The sequence below is a fragment of the Desmodus rotundus genome, chromosome 9, assembly GCF_022682495.2.
Source record: "Desmodus rotundus isolate HL8 chromosome 9, HLdesRot8A.1, whole genome shotgun sequence".
Lineage (NCBI taxonomy): Eukaryota > Metazoa > Chordata > Mammalia > Chiroptera > Phyllostomidae > Desmodus > Desmodus rotundus.
Genome location: NC_071395.1, coordinates 42,533,694 through 42,548,560, shown reverse-complemented (window position 1 = coordinate 42,548,560; position 14,867 = coordinate 42,533,694). Strand labels below are relative to the sequence as shown.

Below are 14,867 nucleotides of genomic sequence, written 5' to 3'. Positions count from 1 at the left end.
ATGGTATAGGTATGAATGTTCAGCAATATTCGGGTGTTTGGAGAAGAAAAAGGAGAAAGGAGCTCTGGTCCTTAAGGGTAATGAAGAGATGAAGGAAAAAAACATGAGACACAGGACCCCATAAGGATCCTATAAACTGTAAAGTCAGGAACCTTTTGCAACATCAGGTGGATATGACCACTGCACCACATGGACACATCTTTCCAGAGGTTAAGATAATTGAAGGCTTCAGGATAAACACTGCTATAATTTTGGATTCCAAGTAACATGCTGACTACAACCTACTGAAATCCCACTTTGGGTAAAAAGTATGGTCCACATTGAAATCTTTCAAACGAGTACACAACAACAACAAAAAACCCATCAGTACAATATGGAACTGATGAATACACCCACTGCATGCAACCACCTAACAGCTAGCTCTGTCAATCTGAGCCAGTCACCAAGCCAGGGTAGCAGGCTTATCCTGGAAAGGGACCCACTTTTAGGATAAACACTGACTTGATTGGCCCAAACAAGAACTCCCACAATATGTCACAACTACCTAGCAATGGAACCGAAAATGTAAAGGCTCCATCCTGGCCAGACAGCTCAGTTGGTTAGAGAATGGTTCAGCTATACTAAAGCTGCTGGTTCTATCCCGTCAGGGAACATACGAGAATCAACCAATAAATACATAACTAAGTCGAACAACATACCAACATTTCTCTCTCTCAAATCAATTAAAAAGTGTCTTGGCTGGTGTGGCTCAGTGGATTGAGCGCTGGCCTGCAAACCAGTCCCCAGCTGGGGGCAAGGGAGAGGCAACCAACTGATGTCTCTCTCCTTCTCTTTCCCCCTCCCCCTCCTCTCTGAAAATAAATAAAATCTTTTTTTTTTTTTTAAGGAAAAAGAAAAAAAAAGCCATTGGGGAAAAAAATCATAGCCTAATGGTGAGGACCATGTTAATCAGCCACCAGTCCTGGCCATATCTATGCTGGAGCTTCATCAATCTGATAATGAAAGCTGATGTTTAAAAGCGTATTTATTCAGCACATTACATTTATTCAACACGTATTCAGTGTGCACCTTCTCTGTGCCAGGCCATGGGCTAACTGCTGTGATGGTGATGGACATGACAAGTCCCCTATTCCCTCTGACCTGGCTAGCTATTTCACCCTGAAGGACAAATTCCTTCCCTCTAAACCCGAAGTGGTACAGGAGCAAATGCTTCACTGTACACCTACCAAATGTGGATTCATCTCACATTCCTCCTCCACTACAAACAACAAATGTAGAGACTTTAAAAATAACAAAGCTTTGCTCTGGCTGGTATGGCTCAGTGGATTGTGTGCCAGCCTGCAGACCAAAGGGTCGCCAGTTCAATTCCCAGTCAGAGCACATGCCTGGGTTGCGGGCCAGGTCCTCCGTTGGGGGTGCAGAAGAGGCAACCACACATTAATGTTTCTCTCCTCTTTCTCCCTCCCTCCCCCTGTCTAAAAATAAACAAATAAAATCTTTTTAATTTTTAAAAATTTTTATTGTTGTTCAATTATAGTTGTCTGCATTTTTTCCCCAGCCCTCCACCCCACCTCAGCCAAACCCACCTCCCTCCCCTGAAAAAAAAAAAACAAAAAACACCAAAATCTTAAAAAACAAAAAAAACCACACCCAAACAACAAAGCTTTAACCAAGGTTCTAGGTGGCTCACACCTTTTTATTCAGGGCTTTGTAGGATTGATATATTCTAACATCTAAACCCTACTGAAAGGAGCTCCTGGGGGAAGTGGCTGATTCAGCACCTGATACAGAAATTGTACCAGGTGAGCCCGGGTCACACAGTGCAGTGTCAGAGAGCAAGAAAGTGCATGGAGGCTAACACAGGCTTGTCCACTTGAAAGGGCTCCCACTGGCTACATTCAGGGAAACTGAGTATTAAAAAGTAACAATAACACTTCCACCTGTATGAAGTTCTAGAACAGTCAAACTAATGGATGAGAAAAAATTCAGAACGGATGCCTCTGGGGAATGGTGACAGGGACACCTGGAAAAGGGCCCAAGGGTGCTCTCTCTGGGGTGTTGATCTTGGTCTACATCTTGGTAGAGGTTCAGTGTATGCAGTGGTCAGAATTCACTGAATGGGTGCATTACTTCAAAAGAAAAAAAGAACTGTGAATAAACACTGGACTCTAATGTTCTGAGAGAAGACTGAACTTTCCGCTTACTTTGAAATGCATTATAACAATAAAGTGGACTGAAGGATGAACAGAACAACATATGGACAGATAGATGTGTGAAACAGTCAAATGTCAATGGCAGGATCTAGGGTGTGTGTTCAGGTTGGCATTCACTGTAAAATTGTGTCACCTTTTATGTATGTTTAAGTTTTTCATAATAGAATGTTTCAAATATATAACTAAAATTGATTCAGCACATTACATTTACGCAAATCCATGAATCCATAATGATACTGATAATAATAATAATAATTTGCCACCACTGGAGATGTCTACATTCCAACTCCATACTTTGAAAATTGCTTTAAAAAGTACTCTAATTTCACCCACAGCTGATGCAGGGGATCACTACTATAAACGCCATGTGACAAACAGAGCTAGCTGTAAGCAGCCTAAAACTCCCCATCTCCCACTGGGGAAACAGGACATTCATTGTGTCAAAATATCAGCCCATCCAACGTGCATCCCAACACCCACATGCCCCCAAATGCACCCCTCTTCAACAAATGGCCTGCAAGTAGATTCCCATCTCCTGTCTTCACCTCACCGTTTAAAACTTCAGGAACTTGGGTGTGCCTCTCTGCTCTAGCAGGCTGCCTTATTTGATCCTCCACTGCTTTGAGAGGCAGGACCTCAAAAGGACCCGAGAGGATTCACTGAGCTGTGTCTGGCTCTGACCACCAAGCTTGGCCCACCTGCAGTCCATTTATCCCAGGCCTTCTTCCCTTACACCAGCCTTGGTGGCAATGCCTCTTTATTCAGATGGACAGAACGAGTAAGAGTGTTAATTATCTAAACTAAAACAAACATTTAAAAACGGAAGTCAACGCTCCTCTACAGGACAACAAAAGTGACCCACTGGTCTCAATATAAGCCCAGATTTGTCATCCAAGTCAGTTCTCAGCAGCCAGTTGCTCTGGTCTTGAATACCATGGAATCCATCTCATTAACAGACACAGGGGTCTTCTGGATGAGCAGAAATCTTTAAAATCATTTTTAGCGAGAAACAGCACTACCAAAAAATCCTCAACACCCATCTACATGCCAACACTGCACTGCTCCTTACCAATGTAACTTAAACAAAAAAAGAAGATTTTGTTTTTAGAAAGAGGGGAAGAGAGGAAGAGAGGGAGAGAAACATCAGTCGGTTGCCTCTCACACCTGGCCGGCTACCCAGGCATGTACCCTGACTGAGAATTGAACCAGTGACCTTTTGCTTCACTGGCTGTCATTGAATCCACTGAGCCACACCAACCATGGCTACCAACCTAACTTTAAAAAAAAGCCGTGAAAGGCTGCACCAAGCTTGTGCAGCAACTTTGTTTATGGTTCAAATCTGGGCACAAGTGCAACCTAACTTTTACTAGCCCAGCCGCTCTGAAAAGAAACCCGAAGAGAGAATGAAGAGAGTGAAGGACAGGATTTTAAACATGACCTCTGCGTGGTTTGGGATGTTTATTTATTTTTTTAAATTTTATTTATGGATTTTAGAGAGAGGAATGAAGAGAGAAAGAAAAAATATCACAGATTTGTTGTTCCACTTATTTATGCGTCCACTGGTTGATTCTCATTTGTGTCCTGACCAGGGATCAAACCTGCAATCTTGGTGTATCTGGAAGATGTGCTAACCAACTGTGCTACCCAGCCAGGGCCCGTTTGGGATGTTTTAACACAACAGAATCAAGCTTTTTTCTTTTATTCTTAAAACCAGCCCAAGTAGTTATGGCAAGTAGTTACAGAAGTTTAAACCACAAAACATTATATTTGCAACATGTTGACCATTTTTCTGACCTCTCACTAATTAGAATATGACCTTCATGGCACTTGCTGTTGGGAAAGAAACATGCCCAAATTAGCACGTGTGGATCAACAAATGTTCATAGAATGAGCCAGTAAGGATGAGCCAGTAGGATACCCTACTGGGTATGGCCCCATCATTCTTCCTCCAGGGTGGACCCCACTTCCAGAGTATTTCACAAAATCTTAGAGCTATCCCAGGGGCTCTGCAGAACTGTCTCAAAGTGGAAGTTGGTCCTAAACAGACTTAATTAGACTTTGAAATGTACAAGGACCCAACCCAGCTCCTAGTTTTTCTCACAACCAGAACTGTCCTATGCTGGGGTGTGAAGTTAAATAACACACACATGCTACTTACTCTTTAACTCCTTAAACATTTAGAGTCACACAAGGACACATAAAAAGTAATTTTACTTGGGGTTGTGAACACACAATACAGTATACAGATATGATGCATTATAGAATTGTGCACTTGAAACCTGTAATTTTATTAACAATGTCATCTCAATAAATTCAACAAATAAATAATAGTAATAGCTTTAATAAAGCAACCCAGGCAGAAGATGCCAATCTGAAATGTGGCTACGGACACCACTCGGAGAAATTAAGTCTAATGAAAGTCTGAAGTCTAATGCAACAGTTGCGAGTTTTGTCTGCAACAGTGTTTTTATTGATCGTAGAGAGATATAAAGTTAGGAATAGATTTTCACAAGTATTTTCAATGTAAAAGGCCATCCATTAAGTTTAATTTTCTTCCTATATTTCAGTGTTAAAACATACTTTTTTCTCATCCTGGCCAGGTGGCTCAGTTGATTGGAGCATTGTCCTGTACACCAAAAGGCTGAAGGTCTGACTCATAGTCAGGGCACATACCTAAGTTATAGGTTCGATCCCCAGTCAGGGAATGTGTAGAAGGTAGCCAATCGATGTCTCTCTCTCAGGTAAATAAAACATAAATAAGACATATTCCTTGACAAAATAAAAAGGTGGCAAATACAGGTTGTTCCTCAAAATGTTTCTGGAACTCCAACTGGTCTGTGGGACATAGAACCCCAGGCCCTCTAGCATTGTGGAGAACCCACGGGTCTTAGAAAGAGAAGCCCCGCCTAGGTTCTCCAACCTAGCAGCTGTGGAACCTCCAACAAATCACTCGCCTCAGAGTTGCAAATAGTAAGAATTGAAGGTGACTGTGGAAAAATGTTTTTTCAAGTGTAAAACTACAAATACAATGTATTAAAGGGGTAACTTCAACTACTCTTGAATGAGCCAACAGAAATGTTTTAAAATCTGCCTGGCCCTGACCAGTATGGCTCACAATGTTAAGCATCCTCCAGCAAAGCAAAAATTTGCTGGTTCAATTCCCAGGCAGGGCACATAGCTGGGTTGCAGGTCTGGTCTCAGGCTGGGGCAGGTACAAGAGGCAACAGATCCATGTTTTTTTTCCTCTCTCCCACCCTTCCCCCCTCTAAAAATAAAAAAATAAAAAACTTAAAATCTGCCTGTGAGAGGATATATCATAGCAGAAGATTTAACATAACTCCAAGTGGGAATTATCAAACCCTCTTTCCAACATGCTCTTCTGGCTGCAAGCAGGTGAGAGAAGCCAGCTAGGAAATTGTCCCCACCTTGTAAGGGGCAGGGGCAACCCACCAATATATCCCCAGGAGGAAGCCTTGGAAGACTTTTTAAAAGGTAGCATGCAACTTAATTTTACTCCTCCCAAAAATGTTTTTCCCCCTAACTAAGAAGAAAAGGATTTCCTCTGAAGAACATTAACACTCAAATGTGAATTACTTTAGGGGTCAAGGAAATTTTTTTTAATGTAAATCGTTCATTTTTAGATAACTGGTTTCACCTGCAATTGTAAGAAGTAACAGAGATCAAATGTACTCTTTTAAGCCAGTTTCCCCCAATGGTAACATTTTTGCAAACAAGATAATGAAATAGATACAGACCACTGCTGTCACAAAGATCTCTCCTATTGCCCTGTACAGTCACATTCACCTTCCAACTGTCCCCTATGCCTAATCCTTAGCCCCCACTAATCCACTTACCATTTCCGTAATTTTCTCACTCCAAGAATGTTACATAAATGGAATTGTAGAGAATGTAACCTTTCAGGACTAACTTGTTTCATGCAGCATATCTGCTTCAAGATCCACCCAAGTTGTGTATGTATCAACAACTGGTTCTTTTTTATTGCTAAATAGTATTCCATAGTATGGATATAGCTTCTTTTGTTTAACCATTCACCAGCTAGAGAACATCTGGGTGGTGTTATTGGGTCTTGGCTATTACAATTAAAGTTGCTAAGAACACTCGGCATTAGTTTTTATGTGAATATATATGTTCACTTCTTTGGGATAAATGCACAAGAGTTAAATTGCTGGGTCATATGGCAGTTGCGTTAGTTTTGTGAAAAACTGCCGAAGTGTTTCTCCAGAACTGAAGACTTACATTTTCAAAAACAATCTCAAGTAACTTCACCAAAATTGATTCAGTTCACCTTTTCTCCACTCCATCAGTTCACACATCTGCTCTGTGAGGCTGTGGTCACCGGTGAGCTCTCACTGTGAATCCCACAATTCTCTGTTTATTGGGCACCTATAGTCCCCTCCTGCAAGCATTCTGCACACAGGTTACCCACAAGACAAATATTTATTAGGTGCTACTATGAGCCATGGGGCTGGGCTGGTTCTTTCCATGTTGCTAACATTTATTCACATACTCAGTATAAAAGTAGTTGAAAGGCAAGTAACAGAAAAACAAGTGGCCTAGATGATTATCCCAATAAAACCTTACCCTTGGTTTTGAACCACAATCCTATTGAAAATAAGAAGGCAGGCTGTTTAGAATGTTCAATAAAAATTATCATGGACCTGCCCTAACCAGGTGGCTCAGTTGGTTTGAGGGTTGTCCCACTCATGAAAAGGTGGTGGGTTTGATTTCTGGTCGGGGCCTATGTGGGAGGCAGCCAATCAGTATTTCTCACACCAATGTTTCGCTCTCTGTAAAAATCAATAAATATATCCTCAGGTTGAGGATTAAAAAAAAATTATCATGGACCTCAAATTGCCAATAGCACCATTTCTCACTAATCATCTAAGAGCATAAAAATATGGATCCAATTTACATATTCTCATAAAAGGATGCACATTCGCCTTTAACTAAATGATCCTTGGTGATCATGTATGGACCACCAAAAAAAGAAAAAGGCCTTAGGTAGTAAACTCATTCTCCTGTTAAAACTGGTGGCTCTATTTTCACCCTGGCTGGTGTGGCTCAGTGTACATTTTTAATTTCTTCATTATACGGACATTCAACAAGAAGAGAAAAAATTTCAACTGGACATCGCTTTCTTAAGACATCTTGAAAACAGATATTTTAAAATCTCTCTGAGTTTCCAAGTGCAATTTCTAATGGGATCATCCATAATGTTCTGTCTTGGAAAGAAATCTCACAGGGATTTAACAGAACACAAATATAAGATGCAATTTTTAAAAATCAGTATACTGACAAGGCTCCCTAACAAACACCTATCCACCCAGTTTTCACTATGATTTCTATGATGCTGCTAGCATCACAAACAGATAGCACCAACTTACCCTATGTAACAAAGTAGAGGGAAGATAGCCTTTTCAGATGAAACTGTCAAATGCTACAGCAGAAAACTGAAGTCAACCTCATCCCTTCAAGGGCCCCGACAATTCACCAACAAACTGTCTAGACTCCCATCAGACCACCATCTGCCTCTAATTCTAAACCCTTCCCCTGGAAACAAAAATCCAATCTCCCTGTCCTAGGACTTTGCTAAAATAAAAAGCACCCAATACAGAAAGCCTAAATAATCCTAAATCCTGAGAAGGTTCAAAGCATGATTTGAAAAAAATGTCACCATTTTGTGGGCCATATATGCTAATACCAGATGGTGACATTTACACTTCTTTCAAAATTGCACAAGATTAATGAACTGACAAAGATGTAGCAGGTGAACCTCAAGGAGGTACAAACCCAAGTTTCTTGGGGAAAGGAGTACTTTCTCTGAACTGTAAAAGGTGGAATTAGGAAGAACTGGGGAGGAGAGTGAGAGAGCTAATTAAGAGGGAGATGACCAGCCTAAAAAACCCCTAGTCTTTTTCAGAAACGAAAACATTTCCAACCCCTCTATCTGGCTGAAGCCTAAAGCCAGACAAGATGCTACCAAGTGTTCACCCAAAGTAGAAGGCTCTTTTCTCTCTTGACTCCACCTGTCCCTACCCAGAGAACTTAACCAGGGAAGCATGAAATGAAAATGAGCACATACGTTTCATCAGAATACTAGCAGCCGCTCTTGCCAATGTGGGGGGTTTTTCTGACAGGAAATTTTTTTTAAAATTAGAAACAGCCTTTAAGTCCTCACTCCAAGGAATATGGGTCTCAAAAAAAAAAAACAAAAAACCCTCTTAAATATACTAAAGGAATTTTTGCCTATAGGCACTAAATGAGTTCAAATCAAGAAAAACAAAACTACCAATCAAGCATCACTCCACTCCAGAAAGATGATTCGCAGGCTTGCCCAAGCTCCTGGAGGGTAAGAAAACTCCGATAAATCAAGTGTCCAGTGCGGGTAAGGCCAAGCCTGGCAGTAATTGCCAGCCACCAATAAGCTACAGACAACACTAGGGCCAGCAGATTCCATTCCCAAACTACAGGGACCAGGAGGGGTCCACATGGCCTAGAGACATCTCAGGGGAAAAGACCCTAGGACTAGAGATAGTAGCACCTGTCCATTCCCTAGAGCCTTTATCCAGCTGTGAATGAGCTCCTGGTTCCCACACTTCATTCACAGCCTGAGCAGCTGCTGTCCCTACATCCCACACATCCCATAAGCATCACATACAAAGCATAGTGGCAGCATTGTGAGCAATCTGTGGAGACTCCCAACCACAGACACCTGAGGATAAGAGAGCCTAAAGTCGTAAATTTGAGTCTCAACTCTGGGAGGTACCTTGTATTTCCCCATGGACCCCAAATATACCACCAGACCACTTACTGTAAAGAGGGCAGAATCCTAAGCTACCAGAAACATAGATTCACAATCTGAAATACCCGAGTCCAGAAAAAGGAGGCTTATCACAGAAACTGATGCTTTCTTGCTGGTCCATCACGTCCCCTAAGCAGACACCCAAGCAACTTTCAATCAACTTCGAAATTATTTAGAAGAAATGGCTTACTTCTCACCAAGTTTTGGCATTAAGCTGGTGGAGACCATGCTGCTCCTAGTACACCCCAGATAATTCATCCAGGCAGAGGATTAACCCGGGCAGAACATCAAGAGCTACCCCAAGAACTCAGTCATTCTACTATTTGAGGAAATCAGGTAGAAAGGGGTTTTCAGCACTCATGTTTGGGTCCCAAACTTGCAGATTACAATGCTCCCAAGCATCGCACCAGATGACCATTTGGGGGAGGATGCAGATCCCTAAGCAATCTGGGAAAATTCAACACCAACGAAACACCTGGACTAAAAAAAGGGAAATCTTAAATCCTCCCCAAGTTTGAATCCTGATCTGCAGGAGGCCTGGCTGACCAAGGATATGGGAACCCCAAGAAATTCCTCTGTAATCCGCGTCTGGATGAGGTTCCAGGGAAGGGGTCGTCCTCTCCGCGCCTTGTAAGGACAAAGGAGGCCACGTTTCCCGCCCCTGGAACCTGGGACCCTCCTGCAACCAGAGGCGGGAGTGGGACAAAGAGGAGAAGGAGGGTCGCTCCGGCTGCGCGGGCCAGGACGCTCCAGACCAGAGGGGGGTGTGTGTTCCCAGCACGTGCGCGCGCGCACGCGGGGCGCCGCAACAGACAAAAGCCCGGCCCCGGGCAAGCTACAGCCGGGAGCCCGGTGAGCGCGCACCCCCCTCGCAAGGCGCTGCCGCCGATCGAGGGGCCGCGAGGGGGGAGGACGGATGCGCGCGCACCGGGCCCTCGCCGCCGACGCCGCCATTTTGTTTCCTCGGCACAATGGGGGAGAGTAACGGCCAAGCGCGGGAGCACGACTGACGAGGGAGAAATGAGCCAGGCGTTAAGGCGATAGGATCGCGCAGAGATCGGCAGCGCTGGGTGCCTCCGGCCTTGTCACTGCGACTCCAAAACCGGGCCCGCGATGAGTGGGAGGACGAGCCGGGGGGAGGGGTAGACGCGGGAGCGGGCTCGACCGCCGCCACATTGGAGCTTACCTTGTCGGCGTCCCCTTCCCCGACCGCAACCGCCGCCGACCTCCTGTCACAACCCGCCGCGGTCTCCCCCCAAAAGCCACGCGGTGCGCACCGGGTTGCTGAGTCCAACTGCAATGGCGAGAAGAGGAGGAGGAGCCGGGGGCGAGCGGGCGGGCGGGCGCGCGCCGGGGAGGTGCGGACCACGTGACCCCGGGAGCCCCGCCCCCTCGCCGCCGCGTTGCCGCTCGACGCAGGTCCAGCTTGAGAGGGAGGAGAGACAAAAAGGGAGGTGGGTTCTAATCACGTGACAAACATCGTAACCGTTGTGTCTTCGTCACGTGGCGTCGGAAAGTTCCCTCCCCTTTCCACGCCTCTGCTTCGTCACGTGATGGAGGCAAATTCAGAGTCCTAGGCCACGTGACAAGGGCCTTTCGCTTTCCCTTTTTGTGTTGGTGACCTGCGTCACGTGAAAGTGTCAACGCTTTTTTTTTTTTTTACGGTTTAGAACCTTTCCACGTGATTCGGTCTGAGGCGGCGGCGTTGCCCCCATTTTAATCCCGTGGCCTTGTGCACGTGGGTGGAAACGCTTCGGAGAATCTGGCCGGTTAGCCTCCTTAAAGAAGCGGGATCTCTGTTGAGTTGTGCGGCTTGGGAAAGATGCCGCCGCACCGAGCTTCCAACTCACTCCCCGCAACCTCCACTGATTGTTCCAGATGACAGTGACAGGAGACGCCAAAGTGCAGGAGCCGAACTGGTCGGATTTTTCAGCCCTTCTTTCACAGATGGAGAAAATGAGCTGTCTTGAGGCTTCACGGTCCATTCACGGGAGAACTGGTGCCCCGATGCTTGGCCACCATCGCTGGTCTCAAATAAAAGCCCTGGGACCCAGCACTTTTTTTTTTAGAAGCCTCGTGCCCGGGAATCCTCCCCGGGGGTTTTGTGAGATCCCTGATGTACAATCTATCTAAACTAAGCTCCGCACCCCTCCAGGGTCAGGATCTGGCTGGGACTCTACAGACGTCGTTGCTAGGCAGGTTGACAAGCGAGGCTAGGGTGCAGTCTTCCGAGATCTGGAGCAAGGAGTTGTTGAAAAGGTTTTCTTCGCGAAGGAGATGAGAAGTTGTTCAAGACTTACAGCTTAATAACGGGTCTTGCAAAAATGTAGGGACGGTACAGCTATTTGTAAAGAATGCAGGATCCACTGTCTGCCCCAGTTTTGAGCCCCCTGGTGTGAGCAAACACTGAGCCTCCGTTCCCTTATCTACAAAATGGTGAATATATAAGCATTTATATATTTAAGCATTTGGAGGGGGGAATGGAGACAACTGTACTTGAAAAACAATAAAGTTAATTTAAAAAAAACACTTGGCACAATTTTTTGTTCAGAACAAATGCCCCAACGTAATTATTAAAAAGGTAGGGTGTACATATACGATTACAGAAGTGGGTGCATGCTATACCTACTGCTTTTTTATTTACACTTAGGATTGTGAAGCAATAACGTATTCACATAATATAAAATGTCAGACGTGCAAAAGGGTGTGAATGGGCAAAATCAATCTTCCTTCCCTGACAACCTCTTCCTAGGCAGCCATTGTAAAGTTCTCTTGTGTCTCTCTACAGAGATACTTGACTCCCAGCGATGCTTCATTGTATTTTTATTGCTGTTTTTCTCATAAATGGTACCGTATTCATCTCCCCCCACCCCAACTTGGAGATATTTCTTAAACAAATAAAGCTTGAAATTAAAGTTTGGTAAAATTAATAGCGTGTGTATTCAGACGATTATGTTTAGATTGTTTCAGGTCACTGATAATAAAAGTGGTAACAGACTTGAACACTCTAGAGATGAGTAGTGTCTTGACAGGCAGAACGGGCTCAGAAGCAGACAATTTGACTAAGCTAACAGCGCTACCACGTGGTAGAACAGGGAAAGTTTCTTGTTTTCTGACCCCAAGGCCCTACACCTTTCTTGGGAAGGGCCCAAGGTTACATTTCTGAAGAACTTGCTTTTGAGCCAAGGAAGCCCTATCAAAGGAACCCCAAGTGAAGAAAGGGGCAGATAGGATCCTGATTTCCAACAGCAACCTCCACAGAGGAGCCCTGAACGGATCTCGGGTGTTTTTCAACCTCAAAGTTTTGCTGGAGTAGCCAACGTGGAATGAGTGCTGCAAAAACAGTCAATGTTGTGGATTTGTGCCCTAGGCAACCTGGGGTTTTTAATTGAGGAGATCCCTTAGGCTGCAGTGAGAGTGTGGAAGAAACCAAAACTCGCTTACAACTGTAGTCTGTTGGGGCCCACAACTACTCCGCCCACCAGGAGCTGCCGGATAAGATTTTCAGCCAAACCTCCCGACATGCTGTATCTATCATGCTCCTTGTCTGTGGTGTCTCCTTGGTCACAACACAAGATGGAGACCCCAGAAGCCATCTGCCCTCTCGCATCACTATATCTCCACCCTAACCCAGCCTCTAACCTTAGCTTTTCCACTACAACACAGTTAACGATCCCTATATACATAAACCATTCTCTCACTCCTTTGCCTTAACTGACACCCCCTGTCACCTGGCTATACCCTTCTCCCCATGATACCCTCCCCCTCATTGGTTGAAGATTAAGGTCTGTCCCCCTCTTGCACTCCCTCTATCTAAACAGGTTCTGCCATCCTCAGGACTTTAATGTCCTCACGAACATCATCCACTTGTCTTCCTCATCTTCACGTTTCTGCCAACTCCCCTGATTACACCCAAGAAAGCTTTGAACCATACCAGCTACCTTCCCGCCATCTCAGTAGGGTGGACATGGGCTGACCACAGTGCTGTGGGGAGCCACCCCTCTACCTTTCTCAATTAGTAGTTCTGTCAGCAGATCCCCACTGCCTGACTCCAAAACTAAGCCCATTACCTGGCCACAGTGATTAACTTAGTAATAAATGACAAAATTGGGGCAATCAGAGCCAGTGAGCACCAGGTACTGGGACTGTGGAGCAAGAGAAGCCCTTATTCTCTGATCTTGAAGCCAGGGAAAACTAAGGTGTGCCTAGGGGGTGGGGCATGTACTTAATGACAGAACTTGACAGAATGAAACCAACTCAGAAGAAAGCTGAGCCAATAGATGGAGCGAGAAAATGTATTTCCTCAAAAATATGAAATGTAAAATTACCATATGATTCACCAATTGAAAGCAGAGTCTGGAAGAGATATTTGCACACCCATGTTCATAGTCTTATTTACGGTCAACAAATAGTGGAAACAATTCAAGTGCCCATAAAAGGATGAATGCATAAACAATGTGTATTCATACTATGGAGTTATTACTTCACCTTAAAAAGGAAGGAAAGCCTGACACATGCTACAACATGAGTGAACCTTGAAGGCATATGCTAGGTGAAATAAGCCAGCCACTAAAGGACAACTCCTATAGGATTCCACTTACATGAGGTCCCTAAGGAGTCAAATTCACACAGACAGGAGGAACGGTGGGTGCCAGAAGGAGGCGATGACAAGTTGTTTAATGGGCACAGAGTTTCAGTGGGGGAAGATGAAGACTCCTGGAGCTGGATGGTAGTGACAGTTGCACAACATTGTGAATGTACTTACCGAACAAAATTTACCAAATGGTTAAGGTGGTAAATTTTATATGTATTTTATGACAATTTTTAAAAATAAAAATGGGGCCCTGGCTGGTGTGGCTCAGTGGAGTGAGTGCGGGCCCACAAACCAAAGGGTCACTGGTTCGATTCCCAGTCAGGGCACATGCCTGGGTTGTGGGCCAGGTCCCCAGTAGGGGGGCGGTAAGAGGCAACCACACATTGATGTTTCTCTCTCTTCCTCCCTCCCTTCCCCTCTCTAAAATAAATAAAATCTTTAAAAAAAATTAAAACAAACAAACAAAAACTTCACCACTCCAGTAGTCCAATGACTGGTTTGGAGATATTTCCCTAAAACGGGCCAAAGGAGAGGCAGTTCTAGTATTTGCCTCTGATTATGTGGGAAAGAGAAGTTCTTTCTGCTGGTGCCACTGGCCTAGGAGGATTTAAACCCATGATATAAAGTTTGATGTGTCCTTTCACACCTTACTCCCATCATTTGCTCAAGCACTTTCTCACTTCAGGGCCTTTATACTGGCTGTTCCCTCTGCCTGAGGCACTCTTCCCTCCATACTCAGAGCTCCCTCCCTTTCTCAGCCCTCAGCTCCTTACAGCTCCTCAGAGAGACCTGCCTGCCCTGACTGATTTTAGAGAGGGGAAAGGAGGGAGAGAGAAAGGGAGAGAAACATCAATCGGTTGCCTCTTGCGCAACCCAACTGGGGACCAAACCCACAACCTAGGCATGTGCCCTGACACGGAATTGAACCTGCAACCTTTCGGTCCATGGGATGATGCCCCAACCAACTGAGCCACACTAGCCAGGACCTGACCACCATTTCTTAAAGAGCACTATCCAATTACCCTGCTTAATTGTCCTTCGAAGTGTTTATTGTTGAGAGCTAGGCAAGAGAGCTAGGCAATTATAGGCATTGCTATGCAGAAAACCTCTTGAAGGTCACCAGAATAGATAGGGGAGAGAAACTACATTGTCGGCCAAAGTAAAGGTAAACAATACGTGATTTGCAGAGGGCTCATTCTGAGTTATAGCCAATTAGTTAGAGGGCCATAAAACTTTG

At 44.7% G+C, this 14,867-nt stretch overlaps 1 protein-coding gene across 4 annotated transcripts in view; it reads right to left on the bottom strand.

Moving 5' to 3' along the window:
* Positions 1-10,392, bottom strand: part of ILF3 (interleukin enhancer binding factor 3) — a 29,613-nt gene extending 19,221 nt beyond the window's left edge. For 2 of the 4 annotated variants that reach the window (XM_024556898.4, XM_053910643.2), the window contains exon 1: positions 10,223-10,391. The gene's annotated coding sequence lies outside the window, so the exon portion shown is untranslated. Of the gene's footprint in view, positions 1-10,222 lie in introns of all 4 variants that reach the window. The other 2 variants (XM_053910642.2, XM_024556899.4) reach the window with 2 other exon arrangements.
* Between the last annotated feature and the right edge of the window lie 4,475 nt (positions 10,393-14,867).